The following is a 17,033-nucleotide window of genomic DNA, read 5'->3' on the forward strand; positions in this document are numbered from 1 at the left end:
CTTCATAGAAACTGTTACCCTTTATATATTCTAACCACTCTATTTAATATTAAGGGTCCTAACCTAGGAACTAAAATATGTGTCTCCTTCTCGACGTTGCATGCAGTTCTCTCTCCCTCTCTCTAACCCCTCCCTCCCTCTAAACTCACCTATCTGGCAGAACCAGAAAGTCCATACCTCCCAAAAACTGTCTTCTGTGGAAACTAAACTGATCTGATTCTCTCTGTCGTCTGTCTGTGTGAGAGTGAACAACCGTCCAAATGGCTCAGCAGGGAGATCTTCTGGACCAGGACCAGTTCTGTTGTTCTGTCTGTCTGGGTCTACTGAAGGAGCCAGTCACCATCCCCTGTGGACACAGTTACTGTAGGAGCTGTATTGAGGGCTGCTGGGATCAGGATGTTCTGAAAGGGGTCTATAGCTGTCCTCAGTGCAGAGAGACCTTCACTCCAAGGCCTAATCTGAGGAAAAATAACATGTTGGCTGAGCTGGAGGAGAAACTGAGGAAGACAGGACTCCAGGCTGCTCCCCCGCATGCTCTGTGCTATGCTGGACCTGGAGATGTGGCGTGTGATTTCTGCACTGGGACCAGAAAGCAGAAAGCCCTCATGTCCTGTCTGGCGTGTCTGGCCTCTTACTGTGAGACTCACCTCCAATCTCACTATGAATCTCCTGCTTTCAAGAAGCACAAGCTGGTCAAAGCCACTGCACAACTATAGGAGAAGATCTGCTCTCATCATGACAAACTGCTGGAGGTTTACTGTCGTACCGATCAGCAGTGTATCTGTTATCTGTGTACAATGGATGAACATAAAGGCCATGATACAGTGTCAGCTGCAGCAGAGAGGACTGAGAAACAGGTAAGACCAGAACAACTTGCTGGTGACTGTCTGATAAACAAAGAATTAAAGATACAGTAGGAACTAAATCTGTTTGAATATGAGAGAATTCAAATGAAATGGAACCACAAATATGAACACAAACCTTGAGTATATAGATATGTTAACCCAGATTCTCCAAATGTATCACCATTTTCTAAAGTCAAACACTATTATCATTCTGAATGGCCTTTTATGAGTTCAAAGTTCAGTCTCAACCCCTTGATACATGTAGGCCTACCATAACAACTATAATCATTCACATAGCAACATAATATCATATTGTAAAGGGACTTCCTCAGGATTGTAGACCTTCCTCTCTATGGGTCCTATGTCACATTACTATACTATTGATCTACTGGACTAATAAAGCTTGATAGCTCATTGAAGAGTGATTCTCCACAGAGGCAGCTGGGGATGAGTCAGCAGAAGGTCCAGCAGAGATTCCAGGAGAGAGAGAAGGAGCTGAAGGAGCTCCAACAGGCTGTGGAGTCTCTCAAGGTGAGTATTGTTGACCAGAGGAGACACACCATTTCACTTCTCTCCTCCAATCAGAGAGAGGGAGAGGGGTCCTTATCCAATCCCACTGACCCCACTGTTGTGAACAGGCTGTCTGGACCCCTTTCAGAGAATAGACTGTTTAATGTAACTGACGGGATATGAACCCAGGTCTACCGTGGGAGAAACCAACATCTTGACCGTTACACCAAGAGGACATTCCCTATTGGACCGACACTGATTTAGAAGTAGCAGGCGGGGCTACCTCATCACATAACCATGAGTAACCATGACTGACTCATGACCCCTATACATTAACATGGAGCTCTCTCTCAATTCAATTCAAAGATCTTTATTGGCATGGGAAACATATCTTTACTATGCCAAAGAAGTGAAGTAGATAATAAACAATCATGAATGAACAGTAAACATTACACAACATTTATTTTCAAAAGATTAGAGACATTTCAAATGTTATAATTCAAGTGCAAACAGAGTGAGTCGTGCGCCAGACTGAGTTCTGGAGGTGAAATGGAAATGAATGAGGGAGAGTTAAGTGAGGTAGAAGGTGTGGTGAAGAGTTCAGAACCAGAGAAGTATTTGGTCATACGAGATTTGACTTCAGAAGAGTTACAGGGTGTGTTGAGTGGTGGTGTCCCGTCCTCCCAGGTCGTTGGCATGGTGCAGGAGCAGATAGGGTCAAAGTAGTGGAATGGGGTAGTGGGTTTTTAATGAGTGTAGGGTTAGTTGTCATGGTGCAGGAGCAGATAGGGTCAAAGTAGTGGAATGGGGTAGTGGGTTTTTAAATGAGTGTAGGGTTAGTTGGCATGGTGCAGGAGCAGATAGGGTCAAAGTAGTGGAATGGGGTAGTGGGTTTTTAAATGAGTGTAGGGTTAGTTGGCATGGTGCAGGAGCAGATAGGGTCAAAGTAGTGGAATGGGGTAGTGGGTTTTTAATGAGTGTAGGGTTAGTTGGCATGGTGCAGGAGCAGATAGGGTCAAAGTAGTGGAATGGGGTAGTGGGTTTTTAATGAGTGTAGTGTTAGTTGGAAGGGTGTTTTATTAGTATTATCATAAAGAGGGAAAGATTGAAGTGTAGGGTCATTGAGGTTGGACGGGGTTGGGGGATTTGGAAGGGATTTGGGGGATGGGGGAGGGTCTATTAGAAGTTAGTAGGACTCTTTTTTATTTTCTCAGAAGTTCTGAGTTAGGTAGGAGGATTTAGAGATGTTGTAAACCGTGATTGAACACACTCCAGCACAGTAGGTGGCGCCATGCACCTTTAACGTTGGTTTGTGGACCGCCATTATATCATAGAAGAAGAAGTTGGTCTGTGAGGGTTTTGTGGTTCCTGAGGAGGGCTACTATTCTTTTATATTTTGGTTTTCAAGTATTTTCAGAATGTATTAAAGCCAAAGCTAAAGCTACCCTAAACAATTCAATATATCAGTCAATATATTTTCTCTGTGATTTGTTGTTTTCCCGTCAACCGTTCCATCGCATCTTAACCGTGTTACCGGGCGGGCACTAGGACCCGGGGGAGGCTGCTGCTGCAGAGGCTGCTGCACCGGTTGTGACGTCAGTCCTACTTGTAGCTCATTGTGGTCAACGTCAGCTGTGGCTCGAGACTGCTAGCTAACGGTTAACGGAGAGGAAAAGACTCTGACAGGACACATTCATGTAGATAGGCTATGATGGCAATTTGTGGTAAGTTACAATAGAGAGAGAGACTTTTCACTACTATAGACTTTGGTCAGAATCAAAGCTTTGTTAACCAATACGTTTTTATGTGAGGCTGCCGGTAAGTTACAGTGTAACAGACGTTGTTAGCTAGCTAACGGTAACGTTAACGGTGTCTTTTAAATTCCACATAAGTTATGTGGCGATGAAATCTAGATAACGTTGTACTTAATGTAGTTTTACTATCTGTGCCAGGCTATAAATGACACAAATGATATCTAGTTAACTTTGTATTTAAGTTTACAGGTGAGTCATTTAGCAGACACTCTTATCCAGAGCCACTAGGGTTAAGAGACTAAATCTGCCTAAAAAAAGCGATTTACAGATTTTTCACCTAGTCTGCTACTTAACACCAAGCGGTCCAGGAGGGGAGACAAGTTGTTATTTTCCAGTTTGGTCCTAAGAACAGGTTTTAGTGGTCAAATAAAAAGGGAGACATTTTTTGGTGCCATTTAGGGGAAATGTAATTCTAAGGATCATTCCAGTCAGAAGAGGCTCTGTGAAGGTTCGTTTCAATTCATTTGCTATGGCCTCGCTGGTGTTCCAGCTCAGACAACGTTCTTTGGCCGTTTGGACTCGTTCTATTGTCCAGCCTACTAGGACTCAGGGGGCAGAGGCTGGGTCTAGCTCTGCTACGGGGCAGGCTACTGGAGGGGGTACCAGGAGGGAGGAGAGTAGAGCAGGACCAAGAGGTGTTCTGTACCTGTCTGTCCAGGAGGGAGGAGAGTAGAGCAGGACCAAGAGGTGTTCTGTACCTGTCTGTCCAGGAGGGAGGAGAGTAGACCAGGACCAAGAGGTGTTCTGTACCTGTCTGTCCAGGAGGGAGGAGAGTAGAGCAGGACCAAGAGGTGTTCTGTACCTGTCTGTCCAGGAGGGAGGAGAGTAGAGCAGGACCAAGAGGTGTTCTGTACCTGTCTGTCCAGGAGGGAGGAGAGTAGAGCAGGACCAAGAGGTGTTCTGTACCTGTCTGTCCAGGAGGGAGGAGAGTAGAGCAGGACCAAGAGGTGTTCTGTACCTGTCTGTCCAGGAGGGAGGAGAGTAGAGCAGGACCAAGAGGTGTTCTGTACCTGTCTGTCCAGGAGGGAGGAGAGTAGAGCAGGACCAAGAGGTGTTCTGTACCTGCCTGTCCAGGAGGGAGGAGAGTAGAGCAGGACCAAGAAGTGTTCTGTACCTGCCTGTCCAGGAGGGAGGAGAGTAGAGCAGGACCAAGAAGTGTTCTGTACCTGCCTGTCCAGGAGGGAGGAGAGTAGAGCAGGACCAAGAGGTGTTCTGTACCTGTCTGTCCAGGAGGGAGGAGAGTAGAGCAGGACCAAGAGGTGTTCTGTACCTGTCTGTCCAGGAGGGAGGAGAGTAGAGCAGGACCAAGAGGTGTTCTGTACCTGTCTGTCCAGGAGGGAGGAGAGTAGAGCAGGACCAAGAGGTGTTCTGTACCTGTCTGTCCAGGAGGGAGGAGAGTAGAGCAGGACCAAGAGGTGTTCTGTACCTGCCTGTCCAGGAGGGGGGACAAGGCCTGGTGGACCTGGAGAGCAGGGTGGCAGCGTTCTGACTAAATGAGGTGCAGAGAGGCTACTGTACCTACTGTCTCTGTCTCTGTATCTCTGTCTCTCTCTCTCAATTCAATTCAATTCAAGGGGCTTTATTGGCATGGGAAACATGTGTTAACATTGCCAAAGCAAGTGAGGTAGATATTATACAAAAGTGAAATAAACAATAAAAATGAATAGTAAACATTACACATACAGAAGTTTCAAAACAATAAAGACATTACAAATGTTATATTATATATATACAGTGTTGTAACAATGTACAAATGGTTAAAGCACACAAGTTAAAATAAATAAGCATAAATATGGGTTGTATTTACAATGGTGTTTGTTCTTCACTGGTTGCCCTTTTCTTGTGGCAACAGGTCACAAATCTTGCTGCTGTGATGGCACACTGTGGAATTTCTCCCAGTAGATATGGGAGTTTATCAAAATTGGATTTGTTTTCAAATTCTTTGTGGATCTGTGTAATCTGAGGGAAATATGTCTCTCTAATATGGTCATACATTGGGCAGGAGGTTAGGAAGTGCAGCTCAGTTTCCACCTCATTTTGTGGGCAGTGTGCACATAGCCTGTCTTCTCTTGAGAGCCATGTCTGCCTACGGCGGCCTTTCTCAATAGCAAGGCTATGCTCACTGAGTCTGTACATAGTCAAAGCTTTCCTTAAGTTTGGGTCAGTCACAGTGGTCAGGTATTCTGCCACTGTGTACTCTCTGTTTAGGGCCAAATAGCATTCTAGTTTGCTCTGTTTTTTTGTTAATTCTTTCCAATGTGTCAAGTAATTATCTTTTTGTTTTCTCATGATTTGGTTGGGTCTAATTGTGCTGTTGTCCTGGGGCTCTGTGGTTTGTGTTTGTGAACAGAGCCCTAGGACCAGCTTGCTTAGGGGACTCTTCTCCAGGTTCATCTCTCTGTAGGTGATGGCTTTGTTATGGAAGGTTTGGGAATCGCTTCCTTTTAGGTGGTTGTAGAATTTAACGGCTCTTTTCTGGATTTTGATAATTAGTGGGTATCGGCCTAATTCTGCTCTGCATGCATTATTTGGTGTTCTACGTTGTACACGGAGGATATTTTTGCAGAATTCTGCATGCAGAGTCTCAATTTGGTGTTTGTCCCATTTTGTGAAATCTTGGTTGGTGAGCGGACCCCAGACCTCACAACCATAAAGGGCAATGGGCTCTATGACTGATTCAAGTATTTTTAGCCAGATCCTAATTGGTATGTTGAAATTTATGTTCCTTTTGATGGCATAGAATGCCCTTCTTGCCTTGTCTCTCAGATCTTTCACAGCTTTGTGGAAGTTACCTGTGGCGCTGATGTTTAGGCCGAGGTATGTATAGTTTTTTGTGTGCTCTAGGGCAACGGTGTCTAGATGGAATTTGTGGTCCTGGTGACTGGACCTTTTTTGGAACACCATTATTTTGGTCTTACTGAGATTTACTGTCAGGGCCCAGGTCTGACAGAATCTGTGCAGAAGATCTAGGTGCTGCTGTAGGCCCTCCTTGGTTGGTGACAGAAGCACCAGATCATCAGCAAACAGTAGACATTTGACTTCGGATTCTAGTAGGGTGAGACCGGGTGCTGCAGACTGTTCTAGTGCCCGCGCCAATTCGTTGATATATATGTTGAAGAGGGTGGGGCTTAAGCTGCATCCCTGTCTCACCCCACGACCCTGTGTGAAGAAATGTGTGTGTTTTTTGCCAATTTTAACCGCACACTTGTTGTTTGTGTACATGGATTTTATAATGTCGTATGTTTTACCCCCAACACCACTTTCCATCAATTTGTATAGCAGACCCTCATGCCAAATTGAGTCGAAGGCTTTTTTGAAATCAACAAAGCATGAGAAGACTTTGCCTTTGTTTTGGTTTGTTTGGTTGTCAATTAGGGTGTGTAGGGTGAATACATGGTCTGTTGTACGGTAATTTGGTAAAAAGCCAATTTGACATTTGCTCAGTACATTGTTTTCATTGAGGAAATGTACGAGTCTGCTGTTAATGATAATGCAGAGTATTTTACCAAGGTTACTGTTGACGCATATTCCACGGTAGTTATTGGGGTCAAATTTGTCTCCACTTTTGTGGATTGGGGTGATCAGTCCTTGGTTCCAAATATTGGGGAAGATGCCAGAGCTAAGGACGATGTTAAAGAGTTTTAGTATAGCCAATTGGAATTTGTTGTCTGTATATTTGATCATTTCATTAAGGATACCATCAACACCACAGGCCTTTTTGAGTTGGAGGGTTTTTATTTTGTCCTGTAACTCATTCAAGGTAATTGGAGAATCCAGTGGGTTCTGGTAGTCTTTAATAGTTGATTCTAGGATTTGTATTTGATCATGTATATGTTTTTGCTCTTTATTCTTTGTTATAGAGCCAAAAAGATTGGAGAAGTGGTTTACCCATACATCTCCATTTTGGATAGATAATTCTTCGTGTTGTTGTTGGTTTAGTGTTTTCCAATTTTCCCAGAAGTGGTTAGATTCTATGGAGTCTTCAATTACATTGAGCTGATTTCTGACATGCTGTTCCTTCTTTTTCCGTAGTGTATTTCTGTATTGTTTTAGTGATTCACCATAGTGAAGGCGTAGACTCAGGTTTTCCGGGTCTCTATGTTTTTGGTTGGACAGGTTTCTCAATTTATTTCTTAGATTTTTGCATTCTTTATCAAACCATTTGTCATTGTTGTTCATTTTCTTCGGTTTTCTATTTGAGATTTTTAGGTTTGATAGGGAAGCTGAGAGGTCAAATATACTGTTAAGATTTTCTACTGCCAAGTTTACACCTTCACTATTGCAGTGGAACATTTTACCCAGGAAGTTGTCTAAAAGGGATTGAATTTGCTGTTGCCTAATTGTTTTTTGGTAGGTTTCCAAACTGCATTCCTTCCATCTATAGCATTTCTTAATGTTACTCAGTTCCTTTGGCTTTGATGCCTCATGATTGAGTATTGCTCTGTTCAAGTAGACTGTGATTTTGCTGTGGTCTGATAGGAGTGTCAGTGGGCTGACAGTGAACGCTCTGAGAGACTCTGGGTTGAGGTCAGTGATAAAGTAGTCTACAGTGCTACTGCCAAGAGATGAGCTATAGGTGAACCTACCATAGGAGTCCCCTCGAAGCCTACCATTGACTATGTCTCTCTCTCTGTCTCTCTCTGTCTCTCTCTGTCTCTCTCTGTCTCTCTCTGTCTCTCTCTCTCTCTCTCTCTCTCTCTCTAGCGCTCTGCACAGTCAGCAGTGGAGGACAGTGATCAGATCTTTACTGAGCTGATCCGCTCCATTGAGAGAAGGAGCTCTGAGGTGAAGGAGCTGATCAGAGCCCAAGAGAAGGCTCAAGTGAGTCAAGCTGAAGGACTCCTGGAGCAACTGAAGCAGGAGATAGCTGAGCTGAGGAAGAGAAGCACTGAGCTGGAGCAGCTCTCACACACAGAGGATCACATCCATTTCCTCCAGGTAACTAAACTGTCTTGTTACATGTGTATGAAATTAACTTCATGTGAAACTATTCATCTCAGCCATTATGGTGTCCTGTCTCTCCCTCTCTCTCTCTGTCAATCTCTCTCTCTCTCTCTTTCTGTCCCTCTCTCTCTCTCTCTCTCTGTCAATCTCTCTCTCTCTCTCTTTCTGTCCCTCTCTCTCTCTCTCTCTCTCTCTCTGTCCCTCTCTCTCTCAATTAAATTCAATTCTCTCTCTCTCTGTCCCTCTATCTCTCTCTCTATGTCCATCTCTCTCTCTCTGTCCCACCCTCTCTCTCTGTCCCTCTGTCTCTCGCTCTCTGTTTCTGTCCCTCCCTCTCTCTCTGTCCCTCCCTCTCTCTCTGTCCCTCCCTCTCTCTCTCTGTCCCTCCCTCTCTCTCTGTCCCTCTCTCTCTCTCTCTCTCTCTCTCTCTCTTTCTCTCTCTCTTTTTCCTCTCTGTCTCTCTCTCTCTGTCTCTCTCTGTCTCTCATTCTTTCTGTCCCTCTCGCTCTCTCTCTCTCTCTCTGTCCATATCTCTCTCTCTGTCCCCCCTCTCTCTCTCTGCCCCCCCCCTCTCTCTCCCTCTCTGTCTCTCTCTCTCTCTCCAGAGTTATCAGTCTCTCTCCAGTATCAGTGTATCTTCAGACTTACCCAGCATCGTTGTCCGTCCTCTTCAGTACTTTGGAGATGTGAGTAAGACTGTGTCTGAACTGAGAGAGAAACTAGAAGACTTCCTTAAAGGAGAATGGACCAAGATCTCCACTACAGGTGTGTTGAAAACAATAAGAACATCAACTTTAGACCATTGAAAGTTCCCTACTAGTCATATACATGTGGAATATGGTCTGATGATAACATTCCCTCTCTCTGTCAATGTGTTTGTGTGTCTGTAGTGAATATAGTGGATGTTGTACTGCCTCCAGAGCCCAAGACCAGAGAACAGTTGTTACAATGTGAGTCTCTTTATTGTGAAGTAACTAACAGTCTCTTTTTACTGACACTCCTAACAATCCCTCTAGAAATATATAGCAATAGTAGATCTAATCAAAGACTGGGTATCTATCTGACTGCTCATATTTCTCTGATTTGATCTCTGCTGTGCTGTAATCAAAGACAGGGTAGATACAGTATCTGACTTAACTTATTGTTCTGACTCCCCTCATTGGTCTCTGCTCTTCTCCCAGATTCCTGTCAGCTCACACTGGACCCAAACACAGCACACACACAGCTCTCTCTGTCTGAAGGGAACAGAAAGGTGACCTATACAGACCAAGACCAACCATATCCTGACCATCCAGACAGATTCACATACTACTGGCAGGTTCTGTGTAGAGAGGGTCTGTCTGGACGCTGTTACTGGGAGGTGGAGTGGGCTGGGTGGTATGTTGTTACAGCAGTCTCATATAAAGACATCAGCAGAATAGAGACAGGTAATATATTTGGACACAATAACAAGTCCTGGAGTTTAGAGTACCAGTACTATAATGGTGATTATTGTTTCAGACACAATAGTGTTGAGACTAAAGTATCAGGCCCTCAGTCCTCCAGAGTAGGAGTGTACCTGGATCACAAGGCAGGTACTCTGTCCTTCTACAGTGTCTCTGACACAATGACCCTCCTCCACAGAGTCCAGACCACATTCACTCAGCCCCTCTATCCTGGGATTTGGCTCTGTGATTATAATGATACTGCTGAGCTGGTTAAACTGTAGTAGGGTCTACATAGATACTAGTCATGCTGGTGTAGTCTATAGCTGAGCTGGTTATACTGTAGTAGGGTCCACATAGATACTAGTCATGCTGGTGTAGTCTATAGCTGAGCTGGTTAAACTGTAGTAGGGTCCACATAGATACTAGTCATGCTGGTGTAGTCTATAGCTGAGCTGGTTATACTGTAGTAGGGTCCACATAGATACTAGTCATGCTGGTGTAGTCTATAGCTGAGCTGGTTAAACTGTAGTAGGGTCCACATAGATACTAGTCATGCTGGTGTAGTCTATAGCTGAGCTGGTTAAACTGTAGTAGGGTCCACATAGATACTAGTCATGCTGGTGTAGTCTATAGCTGAGCTGGTTAAACTGTAGTAGGGTCCACATAGATACTAGTCATGCTGGTGTAGTCTATAGCTGAGCTGGTTAAACTGTAGTAGGGTCCACATAGATACTAGTCATGCTGGTGTAGTCTATAGCTGAGCTGGTTAAACTGTAGTAGGGTCCACATAGATACTAGTCATGCTGGTGTAGTCTATAGCTGAGCTGGTTAAACTGTAGTAGGGTCCACATAGATACTAGTCATGCTGGTGTAGTCTATAGCTGAGCTGGTTAAACTGTAGTAGGGTCCACATAGATACTAGTCATGCTGGTGGTGATGGTCCCCAGATGTGATGATTCATTCTGCTCTGTTTTATCTACAATGATTTAACTGATTTGATCTTCAGAAGATGTTATGAATTAAAATTCAATGTTTTCATATTTTTGTAATTGCAATGTTTTAATCTTGTACATTTCCATGAATCATGATGTCTGGTGTTGATGTATATTGGTTGTCATTCAGAACCATTGATATGTTTTCTCAGTTGGTTCTCTGTCTCTATGTAATTCTCCTCAGTATCATTGATCAGCTTGTTGGTCCTAATTGATGTGTTCTCTGTCACCTGGAGCTGCATGGAAAATGGTCCAGGAACTAAAGGACAATTCAGGACTAGTCAGCCCACTACAAGCTGGTATCACTTACTTTCTACTAAACTATATGGACTGGTTTCCCAGACACAGATTAATCCTAGTCCTGGACTAAAAAGTATGTTCAATGTAGATGTCCAGGAAACCGGCCCTAAATGTGTCATCTTTCATCCTCCCATACTGCTCAGTCCAGCAACATTAAACCTGTCCAGCAGGTGGTGCTATTGACCAAACAATAAAACCAGCAGATATCTTGACTTGCCACTCAGTATATCAGTAATGTTCAGAATAGTACTTTAATATCATTGGAGATTGATGGTCTTTTTAATCCACTATCCAGAGTCAGGAACAGATGAAGTTAGGTCTGCTACTGTTCAGTGATTAAATATGATTTATGGTGATGGGAAATAATAAAAAACACTAAACTTCATCTAGTAATAGTTTTCCTTTGTTATTTATTCCAAGGTGTGTCTTTAACTTGTAAATGTATTGTGTGGAGGTGAGCTAGTGGTGTGGCTGATAGAATAGAATGAAAAGGGAGAAGGGGAGGAAGAGGGGAGGAGTGAAGGGCTGTTCAAGAAACCAGATGAGGAAGAGGAAGATGTTCAGGGGAATTACTGTCTCTGTTCCAAATGGTTCCCTATTCCCTACGTAGTGCACTACGGTGCTTCTGACCAGGTCTAAAGTAGTGTTCTACGTAGAGAATAGGGTGTAGATTTATTACAATATCATGCTTTAGTGTTTGGCACAACAATATATTAGATCTCCACCCCCCCCACTTCCTGTCTGTCATCCCCCAGTTCTGTTAAGACTTCCTCTCATTGAACTGGGCCTCATTCTAAATGGTCACTTTGTATTGATAGTCCATTCTGGACTTTACTATGGTTCTACATACAGTACCTGTATTGATAGTCCTTACTGGTCTTTACTATGGTTCTACATACAGTACCTGTATTGATAGTCCATACTGGACTTTACTATGGTTCTACATACAGTATCTGTATTGATAGTCCATACTGGTCTTTACTATGGTTCTACATACAGTACCTGTATTGATAGTCCATACTGGTCTTTACTATGGTTCTACATACAGTACCTGTATTGATGAGGGCCTCAAAGCCATATACCCCTGAACCAGCCCTGTCTCCGCATCCCCCTGAACCAGCCCTGTCTCCGCATCCCCCTGAACCAGCCCTGTCTCCCCATACCCCTGAACCAGCCCTGTCTCCCCATCCCCCTGAACCAGCCCTGTCTCCCCATACCCCTGAACCAGCCCTGTCTCCCCATACCCCTGAACCAGCCCTGTCTCCCCATACCCCTGAACCAGCCCTGTCTCCCCATCCTCCTGAACCAGCCCTGTCTCCCCATACCCCTGAACCAGCCCTGTCTCCCCATACCCCTGAACCAGCCCTGTCTCCCCATACCCCTGAACCAGCCCTGTCTCCCCATCCTCATACCCCTGAACCAGTCCTGTCTCCCCATACCCCTGAACCAGTCCTGTCTCCCCCAGTCCTGTCTCCCATCCCATACCCCTGAACCAGTCCTGTATCCCCATACCCCTGAACCAGTCCTGTCTCCCCATACCCCTGAACCAGCCCTGTCTCCCCATACCCCTGAACCAGCCCTGTCTCCCCATACCCCTGAACCAGCCCTGTCTCCCCATCCCCCTGAACCAGCCCTGTCTCCTCATCCCCATACCCCTGAACCAGCCCTGTCTCCCCATACCCCTGAACCAGCCCTGTCTCCCCATACCCCTGAACCAGCCCTGTCTCCCCATACCCCTGAACCAGCCCTGTCTCCCCATACCCCTGAACCAGCCCTGTCTCCCCATACCCCTGAACCAGCCCTGTCTCCCCATCCCCATACCCCTGAACCAGTCCTGTCTCCCCATACCCCTGAACCAGTCCTGTCTCCCCATCCCCATACCCCTGAACCAGTCCTGTATCCCCATACCCCTGAACCAGTCCTGTCTCCCCATACCCCTGAACCAGTCCTGTCTCCCCATACCCCTGAACCAGCCCTGTCTCCCCATCCCCCTGAACCAGCCCTGTCTCCCCATCCCCCTGAACCAGCCCTGTCTCCCCATCCCCCTGAACCAGCCCTGTCTCCTCATCCCCATACCCCTGAACCAGCCCTGTCTCCCCATACCCCTGAACCAGCCCTGTCTCCCCATCCCCCTGAACCAGCCCTGTCTCCCCATACCCCTGAACCAGCCCTGTCTCCCCATCCCCCTGAACCAGCCCTGTCTCCTCATCCCCATACCCCTGAACCAGCCCTGTCTCCCCATACCCCTGAACCAGCCCTGTCTCCCCATACCCCTGAACCAGCCCTGTCTCACCATACCCCTGAACCAGTCCTGTCTCCCCATACCCCTGAACCAGCCCTGTCTCCCCATACCCCTGAACCAGCCCTGTCTCCCCTTACCCCTGAACCAGCCCTGTCTCCCCATACCCCTGAACCAGCCCTGTCTCCCCATACCCCTGAACCAGCCCTGTCTCCCCATACCCCTGAACCAGCCCTGTCTCCCCATACCCCTGAACCAGCCCTGTCTCCCCATACCCCTGAACCAGCCCTGTCTCCCCATACCCCTGAACCAGCCCTGTCTTCCCATACCCCTGAACCAGCCCTGTCTCCCCTTACCCCTGAACCAGCCCTGTCTCCCCATACCCCTGAACCAGCCCTGTCTCCCCATACCCCTGAACCAGCCCTGTCTCCCCATACCCCTGAACCAGCCCTGTCTCCCCATACCCCTGAACCAGCCCTGTCTCCCCATACCCCTGAACCAGCCCTGTCTTCCCATCCCCCTGAACCAGCCCTGTCTCCCCTTACCCCTGAACCAGCCCTGTCTCCCCATCCCCCTGAACCAGCCCTGTCTCCCCATCCCCCTGAACCAGCCCTGTCTCCCCATCCCCCTGAACCAGCCCTGTCTCCCCATACCCCTGAACCAGTCCTGTCTCCCCATACCCCTGAACCAGTCCTGTCTCCCCATACCCCTGAACCAGTCCTGTCTCCCCATCCCCCTGAACCAGCCCTGTCTCCCCTTACCCCTGAACCAGCCCTGTCTCCCCATACCCCTGAACCAGCCCTGTCTCCCCATCCCCATACCCCTGAACCAGTCCTGTCTCCCCATACCCCTGAACCAGTCCTGTCTCCCCATCCCCATACCCCTGAACCAGTCCTGTATCCCCATACCCCTGAACCAGTCCTGTCTCCCCATACCCCTGAACCAGCCCTGTCTCCCCATACCCCTGAACCAGCCCTGTCTCCCCATCCCCCTGAACCAGCCCTGTCTCCCCATCCCCCTGAACCAGCCCTGTCTCCCCATACCCCTGAACCAGCCCTGTCTCCCCATACCCCTGAACCAGCCCTGTCTCCCCATCCCCCTGAACCAGCCCTGTCTCCCCATCCCCCTGAACCAGCCCTGTCTCCCCATACCCCTGAACCAGCCCTGTCTCCCCATCCCCATACCCCTGAACCAGCCCTGTCTCCCCATCCCCATACCCCTGAACCAGCCCTGTCTCCCCATACCCCTGAACCAGCCCTGTCTCCCCATCCCCATACCCCTGAACCAGTCCTGTCTCCCCATCCCCATACCCCTGAACCAGCCCTGTCTCCCCATACCCCTGAACCAGCCCTGTCTCCCCATACCCCTGAACCAGCCCTGTCTGCCCATCCCCCTGAACCAGCCCTGTCTCCCCATACCCCTGAACCAGCCCTGTCTCCCCATACCCCTGAACCAGCCCTGTCTCCCCATACCCCTGAACCAGCCCTGTCTCCCCATACCCCTGAACCAGCCCTGTCTGCCCATCCCCCTGAACCAGCCCTGTCTCCCCATACCCCTGAACCAGTCCTGTCTCCCCATCCCCATACCCCTGAACCAGCCCTGTCTCCCCATACCCCTGAACCAGCCCTGTCTCCCCATCCCCCTGAACCAGCCCTGTCTCCTCATACCCATACCCCTGAATCAGCCCTGTCTCCCCATACCCCTGAACCAGCCCTGTCTCCCCATCCCCATACCCCTGAACCAGCCCTGTCTCCCCATCCCCCTGAACCAGCCCTGTCTCCCCATACCCCTGAACCAGCCCTGTCTCCCCATACCCCTGAACCAGCCCTGTCTCCCCATCCCCCTGAACCAGCCCTGTCTCCCCATCCCCCTGAACCAGCCCTGTCTCCCCATCCCCCTGAACCAGCCCTGTCTCCCCATCCCCCTGAACCAGCCCTGTCTCCCCATCCCCCTGAACCAGCCCTGTCTCCCCATCCCCCTGAACCAGCCCTGTCTCCCCATCCCCCTGAACCAGCCCTGTCTCCCCATCCCCCTGAACCAGCCCTGTCTCCCCATCCCCCTGAACCAGCCCTGTCTCCCCATCCCCCTGAACCAGCCCTGTCTCCCCATCCCCATACCCCTGAACCAGTCCTGTCTCCCCATCCCCCTGAACCAGCCCTGTCTCCCCATCCCCATACCCCTGAACCAGCCCTGTCTCCCCATCCCCCTGAACCAGCCCTGTCTCCCCATCCCCATACCCCTGAACCAGCCCTGTCTCCCCATCCCCCTGAACCAGCCCTGTCTCCCCATACCCCTGAACCAGCCCTGTCTCCCCATACCCCTGAACCAGCCCTGTCTCCCCATCCCCCTGAACCAGCCCTGTCTCCCCATACCCCTGAACCAGCCCTGTCTCCCCATCCCCATACCCCTGAACCAGCCCTGTCTCCCCATACCCCTGAACCAGCCCTGTCTCCCCATCCCCATACCCCTGAACCAGCCCTGTCTCCCCATCCCCATACCCCTGAACCAGCCCTGTCTCCCCATCCCCATACCCCTGAACCAGCCCTGTCTCCCCATACCCCTGAACCAGCCCTGTCTCCCCATCCCCATACCCCTGAACCAGCCCTGTCTCCCCATCCCCATACCCCTGAACCAGCCCTGTCTCCCCATCCCCCTGAACCAGCCCTGTCTCCCCATCCCCCTGAACCAGCCCTGTCTCCCCATCCCCATACCCCTGAACCAGTCCTGTCTCCCCATCCCCCTGAACCAGCCCTGTCTCCCCATCCCCATACCCCTGAACCAGCCCTGTCTCCCCATCCCCCTGAACCAGCCCTGTCTCCCCATCCCCCTGAACCAGCCCTGTCTCCCCATCCCCCTGAACCAGCCCTGTCTCCCCATCCCCCTGAACCAGCCCTGTCTCCCCATCCCCCTGAACCAGCCCTGTCTCCCCATACCCCTGAACCAGCCCTGTCTCCCCATCCCCCTGAACCAGCCCTGTCTCCCCATACCCCTGAACCAGCCCTGTCTCCCCATACCCCTGAACCAGCCCTGTCTCCCCATACCCCTGAACCAGCCCTGTCTCCCCATCCCCATACCCCTGAACCAGCCCTGTCTCCCCATCCCCATACCCCTGAACCAGCCCTGTCTCCCCATACCCCTGAACCAGCCCTGTCTCCCCATACCCCTGAACCAGCCCTGTCTCCCCATCCCCCTGAACCAGCCCTGTCTCCCCATACCCCTGAACCAGCCCTGTCTCCCCATCCCCATACCCCTGAACCAGCCCTGTCTCCCCATACCCCTGAACCAGCCCTGTCTCCCCATCCCCCTGAACCAGCCCTGTCTCCCCATACCCCTGAACCAGCCCTGTCTCCCCATCCCCATACCCCTGAACCAGCCCTGTCTCCCCATACCCCTGAACCAGCCCTGTCTCCCCATCCCCCTGAACCAGCCCTGTCTCCCCATACCCCTGAACCAGCCCTGTCTCCCCATCCCCATACCCCTGAACCAGCCCTGTCTCCCCATCCCCATACCCCTGAACCAGCCCTGTCTCCCCATCCCCCTGAACCAGCCCTGTCTCCCCATCCCCATACCCCTGAACCAGTCCTGTCTCCCCATCCCCCTGAACCAGCCCTGTCTCCCCATCCCCATCCCCCTGAACCAGCCCTGTCTCCCCATCCCCCTGAACCAGCCCTGTCTCCCCATCCCCCTGAACCAGCCCTGTCTCCCCATACCCCTGAACCAGCCCTGTCTCCCCATCCCCCTGAACCAGCCCTGTCTCCCCATCCCCCTGAACCAGCCCTGTCTCCCCATACCCCTGAACCAGCCCTGTCTCCCCATCCCCATACCCCTGAACCAGCCCTGTCTCCCCATCCCCATACCCCTGAACCAGCCCTGTCTCCCCATACCCCTGAACCAGCCCTGTCTCCCCATACCCCTGAACCAGCCCTGTCTCCCCATACCCCTGAACCAGCCCTGTCTCCCCA

The 17,033-nt window shown here is 49.7% G+C and overlaps 1 pseudogene; it reads left to right on the forward strand.

The window, feature by feature from the left end:
• Window positions 1–233: 233 nt before the first annotated feature.
• On the forward strand, window positions 234–9,841 carry LOC120040990 (annotated as a pseudogene).
• The last annotated feature ends 7,192 nt before the right edge of the window (window positions 9,842–17,033 follow it).

The sequence above is a fragment of the Salvelinus namaycush genome, unplaced genomic scaffold, assembly GCF_016432855.1.
Source record: "Salvelinus namaycush isolate Seneca unplaced genomic scaffold, SaNama_1.0 Scaffold4, whole genome shotgun sequence".
Lineage (NCBI taxonomy): Eukaryota > Metazoa > Chordata > Actinopteri > Salmoniformes > Salmonidae > Salvelinus > Salvelinus namaycush.